The following is a 23,420-nucleotide window of genomic DNA, read 5'->3' on the forward strand; positions in this document are numbered from 1 at the left end:
GTCTAACATTGATCAAAGTAGATCTTATGGACACAGTGCTTATGACATGGGCAGCCATGGAAGCCCTCTCTACAGCAGGGGTCTGATTCTTCATTATCCTGCATCTTACACAGTTTACACCACCACAAAGGGCAAAGCAGGTGTGTGTTGCACCCACAATAACTACACAAGGTTCAAGGCAACAGAGAATCAGGCACTAGGGCTCCCAATGTTGCTGATACTAGTGGAGCTGAATTGGAAGCAATGTTGGGAAATTTTTGAAAATTGCCCCGGTCTAGGCTGAGCTTAAGTTGGGAAAAGGTTGAAAGGAGATGAACAATAGCTGCCCCCTGCCCTCCTTGTGTCTCTGTTATTGGACATGGTGAAAGAGAATTTCATTCTTAACTCCTCTGCTGGTAATTTTCTCCATACTAAGGCAATAAAAGCTGCCCCACCAAGTTGTTCTCTAGGGTCTCTTCCACATGGCAGTTCCTGCCACTGTCTGTTTCTAAGGCACCTCTATGTGGAGTGGACAGTGCAGACTTTGTAAAGCAGAAGTTACTGTTGCTCCTCAAAACATTAACCTCTGCTACAATAAAAAAAAAAGAAAATACCCCACATTAGTCCTTATGATATGCAGTTGAACAGTTGTGTTTAAATCGGTAGACATATACAAGCCAGTTCATTACTTGAATCATGTAGTGTCCTAATTTACAATAAACTAGATTCCACTGGCGCAATTAACTATATAGAAAGTTTCTGAATACAATGGTGATCTTTCCTATCAGTAGAAGAATTTATTTCCTTAAGTACTATTTTCTAAGACACCATTCTGGTATAAGTTGAAAATAATATTAATTCTAGGGGTGACTCTCATATATGTATTTTCTTTATTCAATTAATCTTAATAAAATAGAAACATGCAAGAAGCAATATTGAAGTACAATTAAATATCTTGGTGATCCTCACAATAGCAGGGAAATTCACAGTTAAGATTTTCACTTAGGTTTGTCTACAAACAAAGTTGTTACCAATATAACTAAAGGTGTTATTTTATACCTATTTAGTTAAACCAGTGCAATTGTGTACAGACTTCTTCTTTAAACCTGACTTACATCGCATGTGCTAGCAAAATTGATATAATCAGTTTTAAACAATATAAAAGAGTCCACACACAAATGTTGTACCCACTTAATTCAACTGATTTAAATTAAACCAGTGCAACTTCTGTGTTTAGACAAGCTTTTCACCCTTCATTAACTTCGTGCTTCCTTGCCATAGATGCACAAATTATAGGTGACCTCTCTCACTGTCTCTGATTTCTGGAATGTAAAGGAACAAAGATGGAATGTTAAGAACTACTTTATTTCCTCCCACATAATGAATTAGATAGAAATGGCTTTTATCTCAGAAGGTCAAGCTATTGGCAAGATCACTAAGGATTGAATAAATATTAAAATATTAATCAGATTTTGATTGCTCACTTGCCACTTACTTACAAATGAGGCCTGACTTAGAAATGTGCCTTTCCAACAGCAGTACTCTCTGCAGAGAGAAGACAGCAAATTCTGGGCCAGATCCTGGAACTGGTTAGGTTAGATTTATTCTGGGTTGGAGGTAAGAATGGAATACTTTCCGCACACCACAGAGGGGCAGCAGAGCCATTTCACCTCTGCTGTTTAGTTTGAAGGATGCTGTGCTCCCCTCTGAGGGTGACAGTGGGTCCGGTGTGTTGGTTAATGTATCAGTGTATTTGCATATCAACTTCCAGATTCTGATGTGCCCATATGTGCTGCAGTGGAGGAAACTCCTGAAAAGTATAGCCCCCAAATATGCAAGTTTTGCAAACCCTTTATGCAGGATCCCAGTAGGCCCCTACCTCAACCCCTGCACAATGGAACCACATAATTTCCACTGCTTATTGGGCCTTCTGTGCCAGGAGGCACCTAGATACCTCAGAGATGACTGCAGCATACAAACCTAAACAGAATAGAGTGGGAAGCAGTGGGGATAGAATTTACCTCTCCACCCAGATTCTCTGTGTAGGAACAAATCACTTTATTTGACTGATTGGAAGTAAGTTTTGTTGACTGGTGATTGAAATTACCTGTACAAGAAAAATCAAAATGAACAAAAAGTTCTTAGTTCTTTGGCTGCTCTGAAGTTGGGACTTGTTAAAGCCAACACATTCTGCTGTTTCTACTGTCTATCCCTCCGACATCTGGAGAACATCTGGAATAATCAGGATGAAAGGTAAAACGGTCTTCAGATACGTCAAATACATATTTTCAATTTCCTGTAGTAAAAAACCAACATTTTTAATGACCAATTTAACATAAAAATTGTGACACATCCTTAACTATGGAGGTACTGTTGCATCTCTCTAATTTGTGACTGAAAAACCCTGGGCCTGATCCTTGGTCCTGCTCTGGTCCCTTTGTGTGTGCAGCGCTGATGGTGCAAGGGGTTGTATAGCTGGCTTATCTGGCCACATGAGGCCTGGAGGAATTCCAATTTAGCACAAAGCTGACATAGCCACCTCTATGCCAACCCGTTCCATCCCAGCATGTGTGGTGTGTCAGAGATTCTGGCAATCCCTCTTTGGATTGTTTGCAGCTGAGTGTAAATTAGACCAGCTTTGAGTTTGCTCTGATTTGCAGAGGCGGCCAAAATACCAGTTTCAGGGAGCCAGAAAAATGGCATACAGCTGCCTTTCCCCCTTTCCTCAGGTACTACACTAAAGTATGCTCAGCTAGACCTGAGAATTGGGCCCCTTGCTCTAAAGAACACTTACTAATGCTCTAAATACATATTCTGTATACTCAAGAACAGCATCTCTTTGTCTGCCAGCTCAAAGATGTGCTAAAACTGCCTTACACAATGTACGGAGGATTCCTCCCAGCATAGGGAGATACTTGGCAAATGTCACGCTGCCATAGAGGTGCAGGGGGGTAAGCCAGGGCATCCCTACTTCCTTGTTATCCTAGCTACTGGAATGCCCTGTAGGAGTCTTAGGCAGCCCTGGGACTGCTGTAAGTTGCACTTGCACTAGAGGAACCCAGATGCACCCACACCCCCTGAACTGTGCTGAGTGCTCTTCATCTGCAGTTTAGGATCTGGGGAACAGTGTTCTACATTTTAAATAAATAGCATTCACAGGTCAATTAAAGGCTTGAGTAGTACTAGCTTAGTTAGTTTGTAATGGCCCAAACACAATTCTGTCTCATTTCAAGCACACTGACAAGACACACACATTGACTATGCATCTAAGTCATATATGTGCAGGAGGTCAGACTAGAATTAGGGGTCGGCAACCTTTCAGAAGTGCTGTGCCAAGTCTTCATTTATACACTCTGATTTAAGGTTTTGTGTGCTAGTAATACATTTTAACGTTTTTAGAAGGTCTCTTTCTATAAATCTATAATATGTAACTAATCTATTGTTGTATGTAAAGTAAATAAGGTTTTTTAAATATTTAAGAAGCTTCATTTAAAATTAAATTAAAATGCAGAGCCCCCCGGACTGGTGTCCAAAATCCAGGCAGTGTGAGTGCCACTGAAAATCAGCTCACGTACCACCTTTGGCACGCATGCCATAGGTTGCCTACACCTGGACTACATGATCATGATGTTGCCTTCTGACCTTAAAGTCTATGAGTGCAAGGCAAATGTTGGTACAAAGTGCTAACTAATCATAGCAAATTGTCAGACTCAAGATTAGAATACAGGTCTTTTGATTCTACAGCCAGTGTCTAATGCACTAGGCAGCTGTGCCCAAGCAAGTCACTGAACTCCTCTATCTAGGTATTACCTGGCTTCCTTCACTGTGATGTAAGGGCCTCAGTGCCTTACTCGTCCTGTCACAACCCTCCTGTGACAACATGAGCAGACCCAGATGATAAGTTAAACAACCCCCCCATCCTTTTTAGTTTCTTGTATTCATAGTAGTTGCTTTTGTGTCAATAGGAAATGCTGCCTTGAACCAGTAATTTGAGCTGACAAGCATTCCTTGATCCCTGTCCTCAGCTTCCAGCTGAACTGGGCTTCTCAGTTCAGGGCCTTTATCTAAGCTCTCTCCTGAGGATATTTTCTGGAGTCCATCAGTGGCTACCTTCCAAGTCCACCTTTGATCATCTTGGCCTCGACATTTTCACTTTTTCTTCCTTTCTTGAAGGATGTTTAATTTTTAGCCCTGTTTATTTGCATGCAGATCCCTCTGGATTTAAGCCCAGTTTGACTTTACCTTTTCTGGTTTGCACACATATTTATATTCCAATTGATTTATTTTATAATTATATGGTAAAAATGAGAAAGTCAGCAATTTTTCAGTAATAGCATGCTGTGACACTCCTGTATTTTTATGTCTGACTTTGTAAGCAAGTAGTTTTTAAGTGAGGTGTAACTTGGGAGTACGCAAGACAAATTGGACTCCTGAAATGGGTACAATAATCTGGAAAGGTTGAGAGCCACTGATCTATGTGATACACTAAACCAGGGGTTTTCAAGCTTCATTCATTTGTGGACCCCTAAAAATTTTTGAATGGAGGCACAGCCCCCTTTGGAGATCTTAGACATAGTCTGTGGACCCGCAGGGGGCGGTGGACCACAGTTTGTAAACCACTGCACTACACAAACAGCTCCAGATATTTAGCTGTACTGGAGTAAGTCTAGCATATTCCATCCACTAGAGGGCAGTGACACTGCAACATATTTGTTGGCCAGGTTCTGGGTTCTGGCTGGTAGCAGGAGACAGGCAGGCAGTTGGTTACAACTTGGAATGGGGATCTTGGAAACGCCTGTTAGATCAACTGGCAGGAGTGAGCAAACTGGGATTAATACTTCACAGAGACACACATTTTACAGCATTGTTCTTACTTTCTTCAGTGCGACACTAGGTAACAGTAGGCCTGGCTCCAGGACATTATAAATTCACATTGTTCCCTTCCCAGTTGTATCATCTCTCACATGGAAAGGTGAATTGCAGCCTATGCATTCTCCATGACAGGCAGAACTCTCTCTCACCAAATGTGTGACAGACAGTCAGAGTGAGCTCTGGGAAAAGCTTTTAGCTTTTACAAGGGCTACTTCGTGCTGCGTCACAGAATTATTACCACATCGGATGAACTATTAGAAATTCTGTTGAATGAGTTTGGTACGGGAGGAAAGGTATCTGTCTATCTCTGTTCTGAAACTGATGCCCATCACCATTCTGGGGGAGTGTTCAGGCCATTAGGGAAGGGGGTTCATTCCTCATCACAAGAGTTAAAATCCGGACAGCAGATGAATTCTTGAAGAAGTGGAGCAGAATGTTAGATTGGGACTACAGCCCTTATCTCAGTTACCCAGCCCCCAACAGTAATCTTTGTACTAGGTGCAATTTTTAGCCCATACTAACTTGATCCTCACCCCAATCCTTTCAACTGGTCCTTGTTTCTTCAGTCTCTTTCTGTCTGGGGCAGCTGAAAGCCATAAAAATGCCACTCTATAGCTGTCTGATTGGGGTGCTATAAAAAAGGAAGCAGCCCCTTCCCATCCTTCTTGTCAGAGTAAGACACGTTTAATTCCTAGTTAAAATATTTAGCTTATTTTTTCTACACTGAATTGCGTAAGACACTCACCTGCCTTACTCCTAATTATTTAACCTATAATGCTAGATCTTTGGCTAAATGCTTAAACTGAACTAAATAATCTCAGTTCCTAGCTACATCAAACTTCCTATTCTTGATTATTTCAAAGACTAAAGTCCCCCAGCTAGGTGAAATGTCTGTCTCATCTCTTTGACAGTTACTGAGAGGCAGATTATCTAGTGGTTAAAGAACAGGACCTGCCGTCTGGACTCCTGTTTTCTAGTCCCACTGGTACCACCAAGTCACTGGGTAACTTTGGTCACTCAGCCGCTTTGTGCATCCAATGCTCTCATCTATAAGATGGGGCATATTGCTCCTCTACCTCACAGGAATGTTTTGAGGACTAATGTTTGTGAAGCACATTGATTTTGTCAGATGGAAGAAGATATAGAAGGAGCACGATGTTGGTGATGATGATTAATAACGTTCTCTCTGTCTGAAGCACCGGGCTCATTCTTGACTTCAAATTTACTTTTCCCTGTTTGTTTCCAAACACACACAAAAAAATGGCCATGAAATTAACAGATATTGACAGCAGGGTCAGGCAGGCAGAAACACATCTGGAAGGAAGGCTCAGAAATTTAAAAGGAGGAAAATGCAGATCAAATTGTTAACATAAAGCTTTATAAAACTATGTAAGAACTGTGCAGCCACAAAAAGGTGCTTGGAACTCAGAGTACGAAATCTATGTGCATGATTTTTGTGCTTTCAGAGTGAGCGGACAGAATTCCATTGTATAGATACAAACAATATCCACTGAAATGGATCTTACTGGAGGGCCATAGGTATGATAAAAATTATAGTCAGCTTCCATTCTACAAAATAAAAGAAACCCTTTGAATAGTGATTCTCATGCTCAGACAAGGACAGAGATAATGTATTATTAGCTGCTAGGGGAAAAAAAACCAAACCAAACAGGATAATCAACTTGATGGATCTTGCTTGTACTTTTCTCTCAGATTTTTAGCCATTTATCCAGGGGAAGAGAAAAAAGTTATAATTTAAACAAGCTTCTATGCCAGAAGACATCTAGGCAGCAAATCCTATATACATCCAATCCTGTATACACGTGTGGTAGCAATACAGTTGGAGGACAAAAAAAGCGCTAGAATAAAATTAATGGGAAAGAATATGAGGAAGGCAAGAACTTGGAGACATAAGGGCCTGATTCTCATTGTATTAATTACATTTACACTCACTGCAAGGTCCCTTTACACTGCCAGAATGATGTACAAGGGCTGTAGTGTAAAGGAGAAACAGGCCCACAAGTATGGAAGAAAAACCAAATAAGTGTGTTGTCTCCATTTTGTTTGATGTTTGGACTTTCATAGGACAATATAACAGTGCAACTTAATTTTGTTTAGCATCTTCCATACAATCTATTTCCAAAGGAGTTACAATAAATAATACAATTACAGAGTAAATAACAGCAGCTGGAGAGAGATCCTGTACATGATCCTGGAGGGGGTAACTGAAAAGAGTTTTGTCTGCATGAAGTGCTGCCTGATAGAGCTGATGGAAGAAAAGATCCGAGGATTGGAGGTGCAGGTGGACACTCTGGTTGAGTTTAGAAGGAGGTTCGCGCAAATGATGGAGCAAAGACATGAGGAGGCTGAAGGGAAAAGCTCAGACTTGCAGATGGAAGCAGGACCAAAGAACTCTGAGGGGAGACTGCTGGGTGAGGAAAGTGGACAGTGGAGGCATGTGACTCAGAGAACCAGGCAGAGGAAAAGATGGGCTAGTGAAGGAGAAATAGAGCTCAGGAACAGGTTTGTTGAGTTGGAAAATGAAGAAGGGGCACAGCAGGTGGTCACTGAAGGTGGGAGGGCAAGGAAGAAGAGAGGAGCAGCTAGTTCTATAGGAAGAGGGAAAGAGTCAATGGAGATAACACCAAATATGAGCCCCAGGAGGATACAGGATGGGTTACAGAGGATTGCAAGGGACAATAGGAATCGAGAGGACTTGCAGCCAGAGGGAACAGGGGATAGACCAGAGAATCGCACCGTCACCAGGAAAAGGCAGGTCTACATGATTGCGGACTCGTTACTGAGAAGAATAGACTGGCCTGTAACCAGAGCTGATCCAGAGAACAGAAGGGTGTGCTGTCTGTCGGGTGCTAAGATACGGGATGTGAACCTGAGACTGACGAGGATCCTAACGGGAGTGGGAAAGAATCGACTAATTGCCCTTCATTTGAGAACAAATGATACAGCTAGATTCTCGCTGGAATGTATCAAGGGAGACTATGCCAGGCTGGGGAAGACGCTTAAGAAAATCGAGGCTCAGGTGATCTTCAGCGGGATTCTGACTGTTCCTAGAGAAGGGCAACAAAGGTGTGACAAGATTATGATGATCAACAGATGTCTCAGGCAGTGGTGCTATAAGGAGGATTTTGGGATGTATGGCCACTGGGAGGCATTCATGGACAGGGGACTGTTCTCTTGGGATGGACTCCACCTGAATAGAGCGGGAAATAGACTTCTAGGATGGAGGCTGGCACAACTGATAAAGAGAGCTTTAAACTAGGAATTTGGGAGAGATGGTTGGGAGATGTCCAGGTAATCTCCACGCCAGATTTTAACATTGAGAGGGAAGAAAATGAAGTAAGAAAGGATACAGCCATGGGTAGGAGAATGGACATAAGGAGGAAGGGTAGTGTAGATATCAGTCTAATACAGTAACTCCTCACTTACCATCCTCCCTCTTAACGTTGTTTCGAGGTTACGTCGCTGCTCCATTAGGGAACATACTTATTTAAAGTTGTGCAATGCTCCCTTATAATGTTGTTTGGCTGACTTTACAAGGGAGCATTGCACAAGTTCCTCTTCTCCGCCTCCTCCCCCTCCCTCCCAGCGCTTTCTCCGCTGCCAAACAGCTGTTTGGCGGTGCTTAGGACTTTCTGGGAGGAAGCGAGCGAGCAGGGAAGCTGCCCCCCCCCCAGCAGGCAGGGCCACCTGGAATGCAGGGGCTTTAGGGGTTGCAGGGCCCTGGGCTAAGGGGGCCCCGGGGCCTAGGCCTGCAGCTCTAAAGCCCCTTTCGGAATGTGGCCCTGCGAGCATGGGCCAGAGGACTCAGGAGGAGCAGGAGCAGCCACACAGCGAGTGGCCGGAGAGAAGTGGCGCTTTGAAGGTGAAAGGTGGATAAGGAAATGGTTAAAGGGGAGACTACAACGGGTCATACTGAAAGGTGAATTGTCAGGTTGGGGGGAAGTTACTAGTGGAGTTCCTCAGGGATCGGTTTGGGGACCAATCTTATTTAATCTTTTTATTACTGACCTTGGCACAAAAAGTGGGAGTGTGTTAATAAAGTTTGCGGATGACACAAAGCTGGGAGGTATTGCCAACACAGAGAAGGACCGGGATATCATACAGGAAGATCTGGATGACCTTGTAAACTGGAGTAATAGGATGAAATTTAATAGTGAAAAGTGCAAGGTCATGCATTTAGGGATTAATAACAAGAATTTTTGTTATAAGCTGGGGACTCATCAGTTGAAAGTAACAGAGGAGAGAAGAACCTCGGAGTATTGGTTGATCATATGATAACTAAGAGCCGCCAATGTGATATGGCTGTGAAAAAAAGCTAATGCGGTCTTGGGATGCATCAGGCGAGGTATTTCCAGTAGAGATAAGGAGATGTTAGTACCATTATACAAGGCACTGGTGAGACCTCATCTGGAATACTGCAGTTCTGGTCTCCCATGTTTAAGAAGGATGAATTCAAACTGTAACAGGTACAGACAAGGGCTACTAGGATGATCAGAGGAATGGAAAACCTGTCTTATGAAAGGAGACTCAAAGAGCTTGGCTTGTTTAACCTAACCAAAAGAAGGCTGAGGGGAGATCTGATTGCTCTCTATAACTATATTAGGGTAGGTCTATACTTACCGCGCGGGTCGATGCGGAGAGTTTGACTTCTCGGAGTTTGAACTATCGCGTCTAATCAAGACGCGATAGTTCGAACTCCCCATGCGCTCCGGTCGACTCTGGAACTCCACCACCACGAACGGCAGTGGCGGAGTCGACCTTGGAGCCGCGGACTTCGATCCCGCGGTGTCTGGATGGGTGAGTAGCCCGAACTAAGGTACTTCGACTTCAGCTACGCTATTCGCGTAGCTGAAGTCGTGTACCTTAGTTCGACACCCCCCCCCCCTTAGTGTAGACCAGGCCTTAGAGGGATAAATACCAGGAAGGGAGAGGAATTATTTAAGCTCACTACCAATGTGGACACAAGAACAAATGAATATAAACTGGCCATCACGAAGTTTAGAGTTGAAATTAGACAAAGGTTTCTAACCATCAGAGGAGTGAAGTTTCTTCTCTGGGTGTCTGGCTGGTGAGTCTTGCCCACATGCTCAGGGTTTAACTGATCACCATATTTGGAGTTGGGCAGGAATTTTCCTCCAGGGCAGATTGGCAGAGGCCCAGGGGGGTTTTTCACCTTCCTCTGCAGCGTGGGGCACGGGTCACTTGCTGGAGGATTCTCTGCACCTTGAAATCTTTAAACCATGATTAGAGGACTTCAATAGCTCAGACATAGGTTAGGGATTTGTTACAGGAGTGGGTGGGTGAGATTCTGTGGCCTACATTGTGCAGGAGGCCAGACTAGACAATCATAATGGTCCCTTCTGACCTTAAAGTCTATGAGTCTATAAATCAAGAAGCATAAGGAATGGTGTTCTCAAATGCAAGTCCACATACAGTGTCACCATAAATCAATGTTATACATTTCCTAGTAAATTCCATCTACTGTACGTAGTCAATATAAAAAGTCACAAAAATATTTCCACTGTTAATTGATAAATATATTAACTGATATTTCCAATTTAACAGTATTCATTAAAAGAAAAAATTTAGATACTGAATTCAAGATAAAAACAATACATTAAAAGTATCCATCAGTCAAAGTTAAGACTGTAGTGTGATGAAATACATACTTCTTTATACTTAAGAAAATATGTTTGTTTCTTATGTGGCTTGCACAAGTTTTATGATGACCCTAATGATACATTTCCTTGCATTTAAAGGCTTGAATTCTGTAAATTATGGGTATGACAACTTTGGGCTGTCACTTAGCAATCTTAGCTGGTTTGGGAAACAATTTTTTGTTTGTTTGATTGTTTTGGAACAAACCTGGTATGTAAAATTTCTGCGTTGAATTAATAAGCTAAATACTCAGCTGGTGTCAATTGGTGACTTCAGTGGAGCTACACCAATATACACCAGTTGAGGATTTGGTCTAGTGTTCTAACAAATAAAAAAACCTGCATACAATGTTAGCCTCCCATCCCTCCCTTGGCTTTAAGCTTGCCCCTCACTCCAGGACATGGCCAGATGTCATCCTTAAAGAGACCCTGCTTCTGCTGTACTCCTTAGCTATGCTTTTATTAACTCTTCCCTTGATTATTGCAAACCCCTTCCTCTATGGTCTTCCTATATCCAATGATAAGTTGCAAGTGTCCAAAGTACTGCAGCTAAACTGCTCCCTCACTCCATCAAGAGCCATATCACCCCCATCTTCCATCACATCTGCTGGGATCCCATCCAGGTGGAAGGGATGGCTTAGTGGCCAAAGCACCAGAAATTGTTAGACTGCTTACAACCATAGTATCCAATTCCAGCAGGATCTTCTCATCCTTTCATCTTTCTGAGGAAGGAACAGTGAGATCTACATAGTTTATGCTGAATGGCAGTTTTGAATGAGACCTTCAAAACTGAGGTCCTGTCTGCTCCGCACAAACATTATATATTCCATGGTACTTTTCATAAGAGTAAACGTGTTCTGTTGCCTCTTTGGTCAAAATCCACCTCCAGCCATGTGTGTGCACATACGCACTGTTATGCTATTGCACTCCACCCCAGAGCTGGCTGTATTTCAGTGGTGCTGTCTATAGCTTATCAAACGCTCAGAAATCATTAGGAAAGGATGGTACATTACTATCTAGCGAAGTATTACTCTCTCAGAATTCATTTCACCATTATCCTCCTGGTTTTCCAAACTCTCTCTGGATCCGAGGCACCCTTCTTTTATACCCTTACTTCCTCTGCTCCTCAATCCTTACCCTCTGAGTCAACCTGGTCAGGGAGTTGTTGTTTCACTTAGGTGGTCTCTCCTTTTGAGCCAGTTGCTTCAAATATTATAAAACTTCTTTGCTGTAATCCACAATAGACATTCATCTCCACCCACCCCCTCCCCACCTTTAGTGCATCCTTCTATTCCAAGCGTAACTAGTACACAACAATTTACTCCTTTACTGCTTTGACAATGTAGCTTTCTTATCCAACTCCAATGGTTCTCAAGCCACTCAAGTCTGTGCAGCTGCTTCTGTCACAACAGGGAAACACCTATCATGTTGCAAGCAGTGAACTTCTTGCTAATAGTAGCCCAATCCATTTCTACCATGGCCAGATTTTTTTTTTGACCCCCATGAACTAGGAAACAAGCCTTTCTCTCTTGCCTGTGCTGATGCTTTAAATGTTATTTCTTTGCCAGGTGCTTTTTTACATGTAAACTGAATTGTGATCCTATTTGTGGACGACACCAAAACGATGTTGGAGGCTGGACTGTAAGTGCCAAGTGGCAATGGTGACAGATAACAGAAAGGGTCACTTTCTTCCAACACTGAAGAAAAAACTTTCGTAGAATAAGGAAAAACAATATTATCCCCAAAGTTACTGGCCCCAATGTGGATGTATAGCCATTGACACCAGTGCAAAGTGGGTGTAAAATCCTACCAGATAAGAGTGACAGTATTTTACATCCTCCTTGCACAGGTATAAATGACTACCCAGGGTGTCGGGCAATGGATGGAGAATCAGATCCACCATCTTATTCTCTCTTTTACGGCAAAGCTTGTGTTAAAACCTTCACCAGCCCCCTCCTACCTGGCTTCTCGGTAGAGTTTTAAAGAAACAGTACATACTGTCATAGTAGCCAGACAACTGTGACCAGAACACTGGAACAAATTAATTTTTCTCTTTGCCTGTTTCTTCCTCTTTTAATATTTCATTTGCACGACAATCATTTCTTTCATTTTCTCAGTAAATGAACTCAGTCTCCAACGTAGCACCGCAAAGCACCTGGCCACATGGATATATCCGGCATAAACAATCATAGGCCTGATTTTAAGAGGTGCTGAACACCTGCACCTCAGCTTGACTTCACTGGAAGTTGTAGTCATTCAGCACCTCTGAAAATCAGGCCCAGTTATAACTATTTTGTTAGAAGAATAATGGAAATCTTCATTTGGTCTTACTTCAAGGCAAGGCAGTAATTACTGAACTTCATCTGGTTAGCATGGGCAGTAAAACCTACATAGATATTATCTTCAGTGAATTTGTTAGCGCAGCAATAACGTCAATCAGCGATTATTTTGAGCTAGGGAAGCAGCTTGACAGATTCTTTCAAAGGAGAATTAGGTTCCTAATTATCTGCGACCTTGTGTTTTTCGAAATCATTATAGCCATTACAGGACATTGCTTGTCTCCGAGATGGCTTTTCCCTGCTCCATTTGTGTTTTCCCACATTCTCTGACATTTCTTTTGACAGAAACTTCTTGGTAAGCCAAGCCAAGGTCCTAAACAGTGCAAGAAATAAACTTTTTTACCCTCCAGATGGTCAAAAACACAATGTAGTTTGAAGCGTTGTATGTTCTGAGAGTGAAAATTGTTGTGAAAAACAGCAAATTGTTGGTTGGGCAACTCCCACCTTTTCATGTTCTCTGTATGTATATATATCTCCTCACTATATGTTCCATTCTATGTGTCCGATGAAGTGAGCTGTAGCCCAGGAAAGCTTATGCTCAGATAAATTTGTTAGTCTCTAAGGTGCCACAAGTACTCCTGTTCTTTTTGCGGATACAGACTAACATGGCTGCTACTCTGAAACCAGTAAATTATGGGACAGACTAGAGGGACCTGTAGGAGTTTTAAAAAAAATGGCATGAAAGATAAGATTATGGGCTGGAACAGAGGGAATTGTGGGATCTTCACCCCACACTCCCATAATCCCCTGGGAGGAGCACTGGTATTCCACACTGCACTGCAAAAAGTCCCACAGGCAGTTCACTGGATGGTGGCACGGGGAGCACTGTCATGCCTACCTACAGTGCAATGTGTCTTTTGCCAGTACAACAACTCACTGTGAGCACATGCTGCACCAGGAAAGGCAGCCAAGCGTGCATGAGTGCTAGTGCAATTGCAATATCAGCAGCTGTATGTTGGCACAAATACTACCTGTACAACTTTCTAATATTGATATGGCCTGAGAATAGTTAAAATCTAACACTTGCACTAAGAAAACCATGGCGTCTGCTAGCCTTTGGTAAGTGTGTCTATGTTATACAGGAGCAAATATCACTTACATGCAACTGTAATTCTCTGGTCTTACCAATCATTTATAGCTCATTGGTGGGTAGTTGTTTATTACAGTCTCTTAGCAAAAGTAGCTACTACAGTGAAATTGTTAATAAAGCAGAGAGCTTCATTTGCTGGCAGAGCTGTGTGACTGCTCCCGGTCAGGTATTTTGAAATTCCATTTCAGTTTGCAATTTGATAGGTTAAGGTATTTAAATGGATGGGCTGCTGCCATAATTTTATCATCTGAGGTATGTGCTGGGGTATGTGAGGGGAGGGACATCCAGGGGGTGATCAGGAGGCTGGATGAGCTGGGAGGTAAATGCAGTATTTAACATCTTTATTAGTTCTTCAACCTGTTGCATTAGCATGTGTCTGAAATAAAAAAAACACAAAAACCAATTAGCAACCCAAATCAATTTCAAGGTGATGCTCTTAGGTCATTTTTGCATAGCTTTCAAAATAGCCCTCCATACTTACACAGAAGGCTGTTGAAACAATTATTTGAAAGATGGTTTCTTTCTCTCTTTTTTGCATTTCCAGCAGCAGTTTGTAAAGTGAAGGAAGGGTTAACTGAACAAGAGAAGTACGAATTCCGAAGACACTTGCAGATACCTGGGGTACCTTCGACTTCACAGTGTTGACCTCTGACTCTTGAAGTTTATCAGCACGTTCACTAATCAGGGGTGTTTAATGGAACAGCCACATGGATTCTTGGAATTCTTGAAACGTTATGACCCTGTCAGTTGTATGAAGACTAAAAGTCTCTTGCTTTTGAACTCACTATAGTTTGCACTGCCTTAGAGGCCTTTGATAAATAGTTGCTGATTTCTTACCTAGCTGCTCTAATCTGCCCCCGGTCATCGTTCCAGAAAAAGGGTTTTATTTTGTGGGCATTCATCACCTAACAAGGATCAAATCAATATTTTCTCAACTACAGGAAGGGAAACATTGTGTGCCACATTTATGAAATCTAGCAGATTCCAGATTCCAGATTTATTGTCCTGTTACATGTGGCCCCTTTGTGCTCACCTTCAATCTCTAAAGATCAGTAAAACACAAATACCAAAAACATTTTCCACAAAAATCAACCTTGCTTATGAACTTTTAATACAAATATGCACTGGATATATACTGTACTGCCTGTGCTCAGAATGTGCTTTTCCCAGCTGGCTCATGCTGAGGGGTTTCCAACAAAAAATTCAGGATACAGTTACAATTAGGGATCCACAAACTAGATTGGATGAAACAAGTGACCTAAACTTTCCTCAGGATGCAAATGGCTTCTCAGCTAAACTTGCTGAAGTTTGAAGCAGTGACGCCAATTTGGTTTTAAATAAATATTATTTAAATATTTACCCATTTATTTATTTATTTATTTAAATAGGTAAATAAATCCCCAAGTTACAGAAGATGGAAGACCACCTCATCTTGTCCATCACTACTAAGAATATGCTGAACTTTAGGTACTTTCTTAAGCCTTGTTGCAGTCAATGGGAGTTAAGCATGTGCTTATGTGCTTTGCTGAATAGGGATGGACTGCTGATCTGGGGCCTCAGTCAGTGCACTGTTAGTCCTGATACTTGGAAATGGATAAAAACTGAAGAAAAAAATTAGACTATTCATTTGAATTCTGAATCTCAGCCTGTGTTCATTCTCCTTGTGTTTGCCTCCTGCAAAAATCCAAACAAATAAATTCACTGGCAAGAGCGTTCACTCCAAAAACCACTTTCGTTATTATTTGTGATTCACTAAGTGGTGACAACGTGCTCAACTATTTTATGGGGATATTGTAGAATATTCAAGGAATGAAAATTGCAAATTGAGTCATGAGTCTTTGCACCAGTACCCTGATCCTAAGAGTTACACTCACCCTGGTAAATGTTTTAAAAGCACTTAAGGAGACTCAAAAAGCAACTTCGGCACTTAGGAGCATAATGGAACAGAGGCTCCTCAGTCACTTAGGCATTATTGAAAAATTTGCTCCCAGTGCAGCCCAGTAACATGCGACTGAATTGTTTAATTCAAACAGCTTGAATTTTGAGTACCAAATATTTGTAATAAATTGTGACCGACCAACAGCCCAAGCCACAGGTGCTGGAACTAGGGGTGCTAGAGTTGCAAGAAAAAGAGACCGAATAAAGAGCCTAATAAATTGCATGTTATGAATGACTCGTCCAACTCCACCTGCTGAATTTTCATGAACGTTGCGACTGATTAAGTTTTAAATTATATAGTGGGATTCCACTTTATCCCTTGCGAGTCTATTCCTCAATGTAACAGTCCTCACTATCAGCAGAGTGTGCCTGATATCCAGCCTACGTTTCCTTTCCCAAATTTCATTTCATTCCTCGGATTATATTCCCTTGGGCCACCTTACAGAACTCTTTCTCCTTGAAGTTTATATTCGTCAGATACCTGGAGATAGTTATTAGATTCCACAGCTTAGCCACGCTGTAAGATATTTAGTTCAAGATGGACGACAAAAAGAACCTGAGCCTGTGTCAGAGACTTTTCATGCTCTCAGACAGGCAGCCTCTCTCTTTCCTCCTTCAATAAATTTCCCTCCCTCTCACACTAACAACAAACAGAAAAATCCTAACAATAAAGTGACATGAAATCCATGCTGGTGCGTAACATGCTGTTTTTCAGAAGAAGAAGAAGAAAAAAAAAGAGAGAGAGAAAAGTAACAGGACTTTTTGAAGTGAACTATTCCTGAGCAGGCAGCAGCATCTTAGCCCCACAAAGCCTGGAACCCCATTCACTCCAAGATGCAGGCAAGCCACACCACAGGTATCCTACCCTCAGCCCAGAACAACACTGTCAGGCATTTTGGAAGCCTCCATGTCTTTCACTCCTATCGAGTCCTTATTTTCAGGCATGTTGGTACTTAATCCCATGTCTTGCCTTGAGGATGCACTTTGCCCTGTATTTCACTACTACAAATAAAACAGTTTAAGGGCCCCATACAAATAAGCTTTGTCCTGAATTTAGTGTACTGTTGTCTTTTATTTCCTTGAAACATAGGTCAATTTAAGACTGAAACATAGCTGAAGTGACTATGTGGCACGTGAAAGAAATTCCTCAAGATAAACCCCTCCTCCCCCCGCAACTTCCCCCCCCACATACTACCCAGGACAAAACCCTAAGAGAATAGACAGGCCTTGCAGTGAACCCTGAAGGTCCACAAACTTGACCAATGTGGGAAGAGAATTCCAGAGAAGAAGGCCACCTATGGAGAATGCCCTCCTGCAGCCCACCAGCCTTTCAAGTCAGAACTGCAGCAAGTGCATCTCTGGTAATCTTCCCTCTTAAGGTAGCAACCTCCCATATTCTGGTTTTACACTGATGCAACTCTATTGACTTCAGTGGAGTTACTGCTTGTAACAGATTCTAGGCCCTGCATGGGAATGTAGGGTTCTTCCATTCTGTCAGGGGCTTGATCATAGGATAGACATCCCAAGTCACTCTGAGTTTAGATCAGGGGTTTTCAGTTTACTACAGTCTAGGCAGATAAGGCTTTGTCTACTCCAGCATCGATCTTAAACTCTCCCACTGTTTCTCTCCCACAGGTGCAGCTCCACCAATGACAGCAGTGGGAGTGCTAATATAGTCAGGGCATAGATGGATGCTGGTGTTTTAACTGCTGTGTAGTCTGTGGTGAAGCAATCATCACTGACGTCACCTAAGGCTGAGGTTTGTGTTTTGTGGTTGTCATATGAGCTAAGCTTAAAGGCAAGCCCACTGTCAAGTTTGGACCATATCCAGTGTGTGCAGAGCCAGGTGAGAACTCCTCCTGCTTAGAGTCCTGCTTGTCAGCTGTGTGAGTGACAGCAGAATCGGGACCATGGTTGCTAATAAAGTCAGGGCCCAAACTACACAGGGCTTTGTAGAGTGAAATACGGTCACTAATATAACAAGGATCAAAGTAAAACAGGAAGAAACCGCCACACCACAGGAAACACATAGAAATGGCAACCAGGAACTGAAGGTGAGAAAGCACCATTGAAAACTTTAAAGATTGGCTCATGTCTCACACAGCAGTGAGTCAACACAATGCCCTGCTATTCCAAACCCTCCCTCTGCCTATTAACCAAACCACCCAAGCCAGCATAGGCCTGCCCACCAGCCAATCAGCACAGCCTGGCAACAATGGACACATTTATATAACCAGCTGGTTAAAAATAAAACTTTACAAATGAAATACCACATAAATCACATAAGCCGTATAGCTGGGAGTGGGCAGCGTGATGTGAAACATTAGCACAGGCTAATAAGGACCTAACAAGCCACACACGAGAGTTTTTAAAGGTAATGGCCAACTTGTGAAATTATTGCTCCGATCACTGTCCTCTTTCAGCTAGTACACGCTGGCTGCTCTTAGGAGCGTGCTGGGACCAGACTTGTGACTTTAGCTACATTTTCTTCCTTTTAGTATTTTAGGCCCCCGTGACTGTAGTATCTGAGCCCCTCACAGCCACAACTGTTAATGTGTTTACCTTCACAACACCCTGGTGGTGAGGAAGGGAAGTCCCTTTATTTCCATTTTACAGAGAAGAAGCTGAGCCACAGGAGAGACAGGCCAAGTTGCTCAAGGCTATTTAGGTATTGAAATCAGTGGTAGTTAGGCATCTAAACACCTTCAAGGATCTGGGCCACAGAAACTAAGTGGCTTGCCTAGGGTCACACACAGGAAGTCCATTGCAGTGCAGGGTTTCCTGACCCACACCCTGGCCGGCCCCCTAACTCCTGGACCATCCTTCCTCTCAATCTTTCATCTCATTAAAAGTGAACTCTAGTCACAAAATCTGAGCCATGCCTTGAAAGTTCACTCATGTTAGGAAAATCGGAGGGGTTTCTATTTTCCCCCTCCCTTTTTATTATTTTTTGTCATGGAAGGAGCAATGAGGAGGGGCTCTTTAAGACTGGAAAACATTTGAAATCTGTCAGCCACTCTGCGACTGGAATCTTTTCAGTTCCCAAGAATGTTAATGATTTAAGACTATAGGGAAAATTGCTCATTAAAGGTGAAGCCAGTGAAACATTAATGTGTTCGTATCCCTGTTAAGGCTGCAGGATACTTCAGCTGCTGGTGAAAGTTTAATCATCCGAGCTTAAGTGAACAGTTTAGCTAAAGTGAACAGTTGGTTTCATGCTTCACTTACTGAAATATTCTGAGCAGCAAGACACCCATTTGGCTTTGTGTGTTGGAAACGGCTAATTCTTTATGCATTTGTATCTGCTGGCCGGATTCTTATGTGCACTGTTGAATGTAAGACGTTCTTGTAGGAGCCCTACATAACATTGGATTGGATCAGTGAACATCAGCCATGGCATGAGGTGACTCAGTAAACAGCAGAGACTGATTGGTAATGCAAAGTTCTCTGGGAATTCCCGAGGTGGAGTGGAGTCCAGATACTGCCCAAAGACTACTTGCTAGGAGATTCAGAGGACTTCAGTGCATAGTCTGCTTGCCACAGACCTCTTTACTGTGATACATCACAGTAGTCTCTCTAGCTGTACTCCTTGGCCAAGAACTTACTTTTCACAGCGTTGTGGTATATTTAATGTTAGCTTCAAGCTTTCCTTTTTATACTTAGGTGGTGCCTTTTCTGCATGGGTTTTATAGAGTGTTCTTTTGACATTATTCCCATTGTATAGAAGTAAATTGAGCTTTTGATGCATGATACTGCAATGGGCCAATACATATTGCTAGAGGGTGTAAAGCAGGGGATTAAATGAGCCTAACTTGTTCTGCCCCTGTATCACATTACATTTCAACAGATGCCTAAGAGGGATCAAGGAGTTCTGTCGGCTCTGGATAGTTACAATCGTAACAGAATGGCAGGGTCATTAGAATTATAACTAAAGCCCTCTTAAGAGCCCCTTGATGTAGACAGATTTTGCATCTGTGGGAAAAATGTAATGACAGCAGAGTTGTAGTGTAGGATATCATGAGATATTAGTCAGTTATCATTTTAGGATCCCTGGTATTGAGCTGAATGAAGTTATGGCAAAGCTGGGAGTTGATGATTTGAGACAGAATGTGTGGAGGGGGGAGAAACAAAGCAGGGAAACGTATATAAACTTGGACTTCATAGACTGCTAATGAATATGGCAGCAGAAAGGTGGTGGCACAAAAAGGGGAGGTGAAGGACTGAATCTGAGTGATAGCATGGACAGTGGGGTGAAGGAGTAGTGTGTTACGGGAGAAGAGTTCAGTCAACATAACTAAAGAGGAGCTGGCCAGAAAGGCGCAAAGTCACAACAGTAAGATAAAGCCTGTGTTGGACAACTGGAGACATAGATCATGGCTGTTCGTTATCAAATGCAGCACTGAGCTTGAGAAAGATGAGGAGAAAGAAGGTACCAGTGTCAGATGAGAGATCCCTAAACTGACCGTTTCACTACAATGAAAGGGTTATAAAAGATCCTGGAAGGTTTTTTTGGAGAGGGGGTTTGATATGAAAAAAATTGACTTTCCCCTATTCCATGATATTCCTAAGAAATGGAGCACTGGCTGGACTGGCAGCAGGAGTGCCTGAAGGACTAGGTTGGGTATTGCACACCACAGCAGATTCTTCTTTTGCCTCACAGACTTACCACGGTCTTTACTAACGTCATTCTGACCTTTTTGCAGTCTGAGGCCCTGAAACCCCATTCAAACAGCAACACTGTGAATGAGTTCCACTTCAGCAGATTGAAACATTTCTGGACCTCACATCCACCCAACTTCTGCAGCAGGTCTAGGCAACAATAGTGAGCATGGTTGGTACTGAGCTACCAGAGAAAGAGATTTACATATGAGCATCCACAGCTCCCACTGAAACGTGTAGGAGTTCATCACCTCTCAAAACCAGGCCATTTTTATTTAAGTACCTAATTAGAGATTTAGGTCCGTAACTTGAAGCTCATAATTTTGACTGTTTTGACCAATGACTATAATAATTGCTAGTTTATTTCCTGCTCAGATAGGCAGTAAATCAGCATAGTTTTAGAGAGCAGCCAGAATAGATTGGAAGGATTGTGGTACCTAGATGACAATGGGATGGCTAATACAATTACAATACCATCAGGACTTTTAGTGGACAAATATGGATGTGTTATTAATGATTTATTATTTATTAATTATTATTATTTGTGTTGGGTAGCACCCCAGATATGCCAGGCACTTTTCAAACATAGAAAGAGGTAGGTCCCTTGTCCTGAGAATCTGACAGTGAGCAATAGAAAACTGTGGTCTTGACTGGTTTTTTGTGTTGTGGTTAAATACTTGCCACCACTCACAGGAAAAGATCTATGTGTTTGAGTCTCAAATGGTGACTCTTGGGTTATGATTCCTGCTTGAGGGCCTGTCAAATGTATCTTAATTTGTTAACAGTTTTGCTCCATTAGGCTGACTCCGCTAAAAGGCTATAAAAAGTAATAGTCCATTTTGAGTTGACTGCTATTAGCTACAAGTGTTAATTCATGCGCAAAAACTATAGGGCTATATACATTCAGCTAGTAATGAAGTGGAGGCGATTACATAGCTGGTAAGGAAATTATTCCCATTGTAGATTCAGTGGGTATTCATCTGTAAACAGTTGTCCTCCTGCTTTAAGAAAAAAAAAAGTGATAACTTCTTGTTTTTAATCACACTCTGTCAGTTCTTCTAATTGCTTCGCAAACAACATCACAGGAGTGGTTAATTGGACCCTTCAGCTTTTCAGTCATAACAGTGTTACTGCTCCGCAGAAGAAAAAACAAATTCCAATCCATGGCAAAGGCTAATTTAAAAAACAAAAAATCCGTGTGTGCGCGTGTGTGTGTGTGTATTTTACAGAAAAAAGGGGGAACAAAAGAAGGTCTCTGAAATGTGTTCATGGAAAGGTTGCATTTCTTTTTATTATGTGAATCTGTGTCTATGTGGGGAAGGCATTGTTAAAAAAGACAACACTTATGTTTTAACACAATTTAATAATTAAGGGAGGGCACTGCATGAACATCTCACTTGATGGAAGCTGTATAGGAGAAACAATTCAACTAGTAAAACTTCAAACTAGCATGTGCAGAATGCTGCCACCTGCCTTTTTACACATATAAAAAAGGTGGAGCCCATCATGCACCCTTCCTCAATCTACTCCACTGGCTGGTCATCAGTTCTTCTTATAGACAAAAATATTATGAAGAATACTGAGTCCTTCTAGAGTGGCTCCCAGAGGGTTTTGTTTTAATAGGGTTTTGTTTTTCAGTGGCTGTGCTGTTCTGTGTTTGTGTGAGAGAAGGGAAGGTCAAAGAAGCTTCCCAAAACAGTACCCTGCACACATAACTATCCCCCTGGAGGAAGAGAGAGAACAAACCTCAGATGTTAGCTACTTTGCTTAATGTACAGCTAGGAGGTGCTCAGATACCATGGTGATGAGGATGGTGTAGGAGCCTAGTTACAATAGAATAGACTACAGTAGAACCTCGGAGTTATGAACACCTGGGGAATGGAGGTTGTTCGTAATTCTGAAATGTTTGTAACTCTGAACAAAACATTCTAGTTGTTCTTTCAGAAGTTTACAACTGAACATTGACTTAATACAGCTTTGAAACTTTACTATGCAGTAGAAAAATGCTGCTTTCATTTTTTTTAAAGTAATTTATGTTTAACACAGTAATGTACTGTATTCAGGGCCGGCTCCAGACCCCAGCGCGCCAAGCAGGCGCGTGGGGCGGCATTGTCGGGACAGGGCAGCATTTGGCTCCGGCGGACCTTCCGCAGTCATGCCTGCGGGAGGTCCACCGGAGCCCAGGACGAGCGGACCTGCCGCAGGCATGACTGCGGAGGGTCACCTCTTCCCGCGGCTCCGCTTGAGCTCCCGCAGCCATGACTGCGGCGGGTGCGCTGGCCCCGCGGCTCGGACGGAGCTCCCGCAGGCATGCCTGCGGATGCTCCACCGGAGCCGCGAACCAGCGCACCCGCCGCAGACGCTTCTGCCCCGGCCGCAGGACCGGGGAAGGGCAGCGTACCGCGCCGCCCTGCTTGGGGCGCCGTAATTTATAGAGCCGCCCCTGACTGTATTTGCTTTTTTTTGGGATGTGAGGGGGTTCTCTGCTGCTGCCTAATTGCGCATTTCCGGTTCCAAATGAGGTGTGTGCTTGACTGGTCAGTTTGTAACTCTGGTGTTCATAACTCTGAGGTTCTGTTGTAATGCATGTGATCATGAATAAATAGAATGTATTTTAGTGTTGATAAGGTTTTGAAGGTCCTTAGTTCCTGTGGGAGTTTGTTCCACAGGCTTCAGACCAGCCCCGGAGAAAACTTTTGTCTCCTACCCATAGGAGCTTTATCCTTATGGTAGAACAAACCCATGTGCAGGAAGTGTGCTGACATTATTACTGATAAACAAGGAAATCAACAAGGCAGAATCATGTTGGTTTATGCTCCAGAAGAAACAATGAAAAGAAATCAGTGTCTGCCAGTGAGAAAGGGA

At 42.6% G+C, this 23,420-nt stretch overlaps 1 long non-coding RNA gene across 3 annotated transcripts in view; it reads right to left on the minus strand.

Moving 5' to 3' along the window:
* Window positions 1-1,278: 1,278 nt before the first annotated feature.
* LOC123351267 overlaps window positions 1,279-23,420 on the minus strand; it is a 40,432-nt gene continuing 18,290 nt past the window's right edge. Inside the window, exons 3-4 of one of the 3 annotated variants that reach the window (XR_006573968.1) lie at window positions 2,087-2,275; window positions 1,279-1,301 (exon numbers count right to left, since the gene is read on the minus strand). This is a non-coding gene — a long non-coding RNA (uncharacterized LOC123351267). Of the gene's footprint in view, window positions 1,302-2,086; window positions 2,276-14,110; window positions 14,335-15,445; window positions 15,633-23,420 lie in introns of those variants that run through there. The other 2 variants (XR_006573970.1, XR_006573969.1) reach the window with 2 other exon arrangements.

Source organism: Mauremys mutica, chromosome 16 (genome assembly GCF_020497125.1).
Source record: "Mauremys mutica isolate MM-2020 ecotype Southern chromosome 16, ASM2049712v1, whole genome shotgun sequence".
In the NCBI taxonomy this organism is placed as follows: Eukaryota; Metazoa; Chordata; order Testudines; family Geoemydidae; genus Mauremys; species Mauremys mutica.